Source organism: Eriocheir sinensis, chromosome 44, assembly GCF_024679095.1.
Source record: "Eriocheir sinensis breed Jianghai 21 chromosome 44, ASM2467909v1, whole genome shotgun sequence".
NCBI lineage: Eukaryota > Metazoa > Arthropoda > Malacostraca > Decapoda > Varunidae > Eriocheir > Eriocheir sinensis.
This window is the reverse complement of record NC_066552.1, coordinates 637,005-644,504: the sequence shown is the minus strand read 5'-3', so window position 1 is coordinate 644,504 and position 7,500 is coordinate 637,005.

Genomic DNA, 7,500 nt, shown 5'->3' with positions numbered 1-7,500 from the left:
GAAAGGAAAGGAAAGGAAAGGGAAGGAAAGGAAAGGAAACGAAAAGGAAGGGAAAGGAAGGAAAGGGAAGGAAAGCAAAGGAAAGGGAAAGAAAAGAAAAGAAAAGGGAAAGGGAAAGGGAAAGGAAAGGAAAGGAAAGGAAAGGAAAGGAAAGGAAAGGAAAGGAAAGGAAAGGAAAGGAAAGGAAAGGAAAGGGAAGGAAAGGAAAGGAAAGGGAAGGAAAGGAAAGGAAAGGAAATTAAAGGAATTGGAAGGAAAGGGAAAGGAAAGGAAAGGAAAGGGAAAGGAAAGGAAAGGAAAGGGAAGGAAAGGAAAGGAAAGGAAAGGAAAGGGAAGGGAAGGGAAGGAAAGGAAAGGAAAGGAAAGGGAAGGAAAGGAAAGGAAAGGGAAGGGAAAAGAAGGGAAAGGAAGGAAAAAGAATGAAAAGAGAAATGAGTTAATTGTAATGATTGAAATAGATAGATAGATAGATAAATAGATAGATAAATAGACAGATAGAGATAAAGAGAGAGAAACCATATTGATTTATAACTAGGAAATAGCTCTCCTCCTCCTCCTCCTCCTCCTCCTCCTCGTCTTCTTTGATCTGGGTCATATTAATTCTTCTCCTTCCGGTTCTTCTTCTTTTACTTCGTCTTAGTCTTCTTATTTTTCCTCCTCCTCCTCTTCCTCTTCCTCCTCCTTCTCCTCACTGGCTCACTGAAAGAAAACAACGAGTTGTACTCAACGGACAGGTCTCCGAGTGGCTCCCGGTCACAAGTGGAGTGCCACAGGGGTCAGTGCTGGGACCCATACTTTTCATCATATATATCAACGACCTAGAACTAGGATTGAAATCCAATCTTTCAAAATTTGCCGACGACACAAAGGTGGGTGGGAAGGCCCTCACAACGGCAGACTGCAAAATTATCCAGAGAGACCTGGACCAGATCACTCGGTGGTCAGAAAAATGGCAGATGTCCTTCAACACTGCCAAATGTAAAGTAATGCATATCGGATCCAGAAACAGCAACCACACTGACCACATGGGTGGCGAACCACTACATGTTGTGCAAGAGGAAAGAGACCTCGGGGTCACCATCAGCCGTGACTTGAAAGAAACAAAACACTGCAAGTCCGCCTGTAAGAAAGCCAATACAATGCTTGGGTTCATATCGAGGAACTTCGAATACAAGACGCCGGGAGTTATGTTATCCTTGTATAATTCGCTGGTAAGGCCCCACCTGGAATACACCGTGCAATTCTGGTGTCCTAATTACAGGAAAGACTTGAGAGAGTACAGCGCCGCGCCACGAAGATGATACCATCACTGAGGACGAAACCCTATGAAGAACGACTCGAGCGACTCAACCTCTTCACGTTGGAAAAGAGACGACTGCGGGGAGACATGATACAAGTCTTTAAGTACCTGAACAAGCTCAGCAACGTTGATCACTCCAAACTCTTCACGCTACAAACCAACCTGAGAACAAGAAACAACGGAAAAACAATTCAAGCAAAGCGACGCAATACCGACATCGGCAGGAGTTATTTCTCAAATAGAGTTGTTCGCCACTGGAACAGCCTTCCTGCAGAAGTGGTTAGCGCAGAGACCATCAACTCCTTCAATCGGGAGTGAACTGAACGTTCCCAAGAGTAGATACACAAGTGCTTTAATCCTTCCCTGCAAGCCACTCCTGTGGCAAACGGATTGATTAAATCACTGAACGCAGGCAGCCTAGTAATGAGCCAACAGGCTTTCTGCTGCCTGCTAGTCCATGTTTCCATGTTTCCTCCTCCTCCTCCTCCTCCTCCTCCTCCTCCTCCTTTTCTTTTTCATTTTCTTTCTTCTGTATATTTTTTTTGTAATTTAACCTGTAACTCGTCTTCCTCCTCCTCCTCCTCCTCCTCCTCCTCCGAACAAGCCTCATGACTCTTCCCCAAACTTGGCCTCAATTCCATCCTATAGAGAACTGGATCCTACTCCTAAGCCTTCTTGGTCCTTAGCGGAAACCTTTAATCTCTCTCTCTCTCTCTCTCTCTCACTATTTTTTTGTTATTTTCATGTTTTTTATTTATTTTCTTCTTTTTCTTTTTTTTTTTCAATTCTTTCTTTTATTTTTTCTTTCTTAAATTGTTTTCTTTATTTTTTTAATCTTTTATTTCTATCTTTTTTTCTTTATCTTCATCCATTCATTATCCTATTCTCTCTCTCTCTCTCTCTCTCTCTCTCTCTCTCTCTCTCTCTCACGCAGAATTTGAATTTTTGAATGACATTATTATTATTATTATTATTATTATTATTATTATTATTATTATTATTATTATTATTATTAGTAGTAGTAGTAGTAGTAGTAGTAGTAGTAGTAGGAGGAGGAGGAGGAGGAGAAGGTGATGGAGGAGGAAGAAGAGGAGGAGATACAGGTTAACTTACGGAAACGAGATGATTGAGAGAGAGGAGGGCGAGGAGGAGGAGGAGGAGGAGGAGGAGGAGGGAAATAGACCAAACCAAAGACAGATTAAGGGGAAAAATGAAGATGGAGATGATGAAGATGACGAAGAAGAAGAAGAAGAAGAAGAAGAAGAAGAAGGGGAGGAGGAGGAGGAGGAGGAATGAAATTGACCAAACCTGAAAGAGATTAAGGAAGAAAACGAAGATGATGAAGAAGACTTAAAAGAAGATGATGAAGATGAAGAAGAAGACTATTAAGAAGAAGAGGAAGAGGAGGAGGAGGAGGAGGAGGAGGAGGAGGAGGAGGAGGAGGAGGGTGGCGGGGAGGTTAAGGAAGAAAACAAAGATGATGAAGAAGACTTAGAAGATGATGAAGATGAAGAAGAAGACTATTAAGAAGAAGAGGAAGAGGAGGAGGAGGAGGTGGGGGTATGGGAGAGGAGAGAGAAACCAAGGTATTGATTTATGGGGGAGGAAAACACGTGTCACGCCGCCACCACCCATGCGGAGGCTGCGTTGCCATGGAAACGGGTTACCAGTGCTCCCCGACGCGATGGGGAGGGATGGGGAAGAGGGGGGAGGGATGGGGAGGCACTAGGGACAAAGATGAAGGGATGGAAAAGGTTAGGTAGGGAGAAGGAGGGATGGGAAAGTGTGGGGAGGGATGGGGAAGAGGGGGATTGGATGGGGAGGGATGGGGAAGAAGGGGATTGGATGGGGAGGCAATAGGGACAAAGATAAAGGTATGGAAAAGGTGGGGAGGGACAGGGAGAGATGGGAAAGTGTGGGGAGGAATAGGGAGGGATGGGGAAGAAGGGGATGGGATGGGGAGGAAATAGGGACAAAGATGAAGGGATTGAAAAGGTAGGGGAGGGAGAGGGAGGGATGGGAAAGTGTGGGGAGGGATGGGGAAGAAGGTGATTTGATGGAGAGGGATGGGGAGGCAATATGGACAAAGATAACGGGATGGAAAAGGGTGGGGAGGGAGAAGGAAGGATGGGAAAGTGTGGGGAGGAATGGGGAAGGATGGGGAAGAAGGGGAACGCTGGGAAGGGATGGGGATTGATTGGGAAGAAGGGAGAGGCATGGGAAAGAGGGGAAAGGATGGGGAAGAGGGGGGAATGATGGGAAGGGATGGGGATTGATTGGGAAGAAGGGAGAGGCATGGAAAAGAGGGGGGAATGATGGGAAGGGATGGGGATTGATTGGGGAAGAAGGGAGAGGCATGGGAAAGAGGGGAAGGGATGGGGAAGAGGGGGGAATGATGGGAAGGGATGGGGATTGATTGGGAAGAAGGGAGAGGCATGGGAAAGAGGGGGGAATGATGGGAAGGGATGGGGATTGATTGGGGAAGAAGGGAGAGGCATGGGAAAGAGGGGAAGGAATGGGGAAGAGGGGGGAATGATGGGAAGGGATGGGGATTGATTGGGAAGAAGGAGAGGCATGGGAAAGAGGGGAATGATGGGAAGGGATGGGGATTGATTGGGGAAGAAGGGAGAGGCATGGGAAAGAGGGGAAGGGATGGGGAAGAGGGGGGAATGATGGGAAGGGATGGGGATTGATTGGGAAGAAGGGAGAGGCATGGGAAAGAAGGAGGAAGGGCTGGGGAGGAGAAAGAGGGAAGTAAGGTGTTCAGTCAGTGGGGAGGAGAAGTAAGGGGAGGGATGGGGAGGAGGAGGAGGAGATGGGGAGGAAGTTTGGATAAGAAATAATGGGTGGAAAGAGTTGAGTGGGGAGAGGAAGGGGGAGCTAAATATTGAGGGGAGAATTGTAATGGATTGGGGAGATGGGGAGGAAAAAGAGGATAGTTTCTGACCAATCAGAGCACGGAAGGGGAGAAAATGGGGAGCTAATAGAAGGGAGTATTAGAATTGGCTGGGGAGAAGGGGAGACTAGTAAAAATGGGGAGGAAAAATTGTATATGTGGAGGATAACATGACACACTTGTGATCATTTATAAGCAGGGGAGGAGGAGGAGGAGGGAGAGAAGGGAGCGAATGTGAGGGGAGTATAGGAATGTGGAGGGGAGGAGAGGAGGGAGGAAAGGGGAGAGAAAAGGGTTGTGGGGAGACTAGGAAGGTATCAAGACTGTCGGTTTAGGATTAGGAGGAGGACTAGGAGGAAGAGGAGGAGGAGGAGTAGGAGGAGGAGGATATAGAAAATCAAAGAGCGGAAGAAGAAGAGGAAGAAGATGATAGAAGAACAGTAAGAGGAGGAAGAGGAGGAGGAGGAGGAGGAATCTTGGCATGGGAGGAATGTAGGCGTTTAGTGGCCACGGGGATGGAGGAGGAGGAGGAACACAAAGTAATACAAAGAAAGAACAAACAACAGCAGCCTGATGGTCCTTGCGAGGCTGATTGTGACAAGCTACACTAACTATCTAATCAAAGGTGGAAGATGAAGGACAGCAAAGGCGAAGGCGCAGGAAATTATGTAGGAAAGAGGAAAGAACTACCATTACTGCTACCACTAACCGGGCGATAAAAACGGACAAGGACACCAGTATTCGAAAGAACTTAACGTTATTACGACAATGAGTAATATCTTAGTTGCTGGTTGGATTCAAAATACTTGTCTAATCTATTCTTGAAGGCCGTAACTGTTGTACTATCAACGACATCACAGGGTAGAGAGTTCCAAACATTAACGACTCTTTTGAAGAAGTGTTTAGCTTCGTGCGACGAGAATCTTTTACCACTTATCTTCAAATTGTGATTTCTTCTTGTTCTATTTGATCGATCAATTGTAAAGTAATCTTCCGCATTAATATCACTGAATCCTTTAAACATTTTAAACACTTCTATTAGATCGCCTCGCATTCTTCGTTTTGATAGGCTGAATAAATTTACTTCTTTAAGCCTTTGTTCATAAGACAAATTTCTCAACCTAGGAATTATCTTTGTTACTCTTCGTTGAACCCGTTCCAACTTTTCTATGTCTTTTCTGTAATAGGGAGACCAAAACTGTACACAGTACTCTAGACGGAGGAGGAGGAGGAGGAGGAGGAGGAGGAAGGATTAAGTAAGGAAGAAAGTGGGGTATAGTTAAACTCTCTCTCTTTCGCAAACAACAGCAGCTTTCTTTTTTTATACTTTTTTCACTCACCATTTTTTTCACATTATTCTCTCTCGTGTGTGTGTGTGTGTGTGTGTGTGTGTGTGTGTGTGTGTGTGTGTGTTGGGGGGGGGGGGGGATATTTGCCCCAGGTAGCTTCTGATTGGACGGTAACCTGACGCTGGTGTTGATGTGGTGGTGGTGGTGATGGTGGTGGTGGTGTCTCAAGGTGCAGGTGAGGTTGAAACTGATTGGGTCTTGTCTTCCTTTTAAAATATAGTGGTAGTAGTAGTAGTAGTAGTAGTGATAGTGATAGTAGTAGTAGTAGTAGTAGTAGTCGTCGTAGTAGTAGTCTCTTCAAAATCAGTTTCGTCGTAATATCAACATTTCATAGGTTCTTGATTTTTATATGATGTTAAGGTTAGGTCATGTTAGGCTATGTTAGGTCAGGTCAGGTCAGGTCAGGTCAAGCTAGGATGTTCTTTTTCTTTCTCTTATCTAACGTGACCTCCATCAAGTTTATCCTCAGTTTACAATAGAGTGTGAGATTCAGTTTTATGTTCCTTAGTGTGTTTTCGAATGCTCAGATTAGGTCAAGTCAGGTCAGGTTAGGTCAGACAAGGCTTTCTTTTGCTGTTGTTCTTTTCACGTGACCACTACCAACTTCATCCTCCGTTTAAATGCGGTGCGAAGTCCAATTCCATATTTCTTATTTGTATACGAAGTTCAGATTAGGTCAGATCAAGGAAGGTAAGGTCAGGGGAAGGGAAGGGAAGGTCAGATTAGGTCAAGTCAGGCTAGGATTTTCTTTTACTGTGGCTCCCCTTCCGTGACCACCAAGGTTATCCTCAGTTTCAATGCAGTGTGAGGTCCATTTCCACATTTCTTATTTGTATACGAAGTTCTTATTAGGGTAGTTCAGGTTAGGGCAGGTAGGGAGGGGAAGATAAGGACTGTGGCTTCCCTCCCGTGACCACCAAGTTTATCCTCAGTTTCAGTGCAGTGTGAGGTCCAATTCCACGTTGAGATCTAGTGGGTGTCGATCTCAGACTCTTTGCCCTCTTCGGTGATGGCTCGGCGGAACTCCTCGCCAATTAGTCAGACTTAAGACGTCGAACCCTTGTCAAGCACTTTGGCGTGTCATCCATTCAGCCAGCGTCACTTGAGTGGGATGAGGGCGAAAGGGGAGGAAGGAGGGAAAGGGGAAGGAAATAGAAGGAAGAGGAAAGGAAATGGAGAGAAAAAGAAGAGAATGAGAAGGAAGATTGCAAACGGGAAAGGATGGAGGAGAAGGAAGAGAAAGAGAAGATGAAGAGGGAAGAGGAAAGGGATTATGATAAAGGGAAATAGAAGGAAAGAGAAGGAAAAGGAAAGGAAAGAAAAGGGAAGGAGGAGAAGGAAGGCAAAGGAGCATATGTACCTTATAATGTACCCATATGTGTGTGTGTGTGTGTGTGTGTGTGTGTGTGTGTGTGTGACCTCGTTACTATACACACACCTACAAGCTACCTCAGTCTACCTGCCCTGAACCCAATTTTCTGGGCCACGTCTCACCTGAAGACTCCATCTGTGTTTACCTGTGTGTGTGTGTGTGTGTGTGTGTGTGTGTGTGTGTGTGTGTGTGTGTGTTTGTGTGTGTGTGATTAAGAGGAAGGAAAAGGAAGAATGAGAGAAGAAGAAATAAAAGAAACGGTAAGATGAAATACGAAAAAAGAGGAAAAGGAGGAGGAGGAGGAGGAGAAATCGAAATAGGAATATATGAAGAATGAGAAGCGATGAAGAAAGAAAGGAGAAAGAGAGAATGATGGAAGAGAGAGAGAGAGAGAGAGAGAGAGAGAGAGAGAGAGAGAGAGAGAGAGAGAGAGAGAGAGAGAGAGAGAGAGAGAGAAAACATAATAAAGTCATTAGCGTAATTGACTGGGATTTTGTTGAAACTGAAGATTAAGTCAAGTGGCGGAAAAGATAACTTATTCTCTCTCTCTCTCTCTCTCTCTTCCTAAAACGGACAGGTAAGG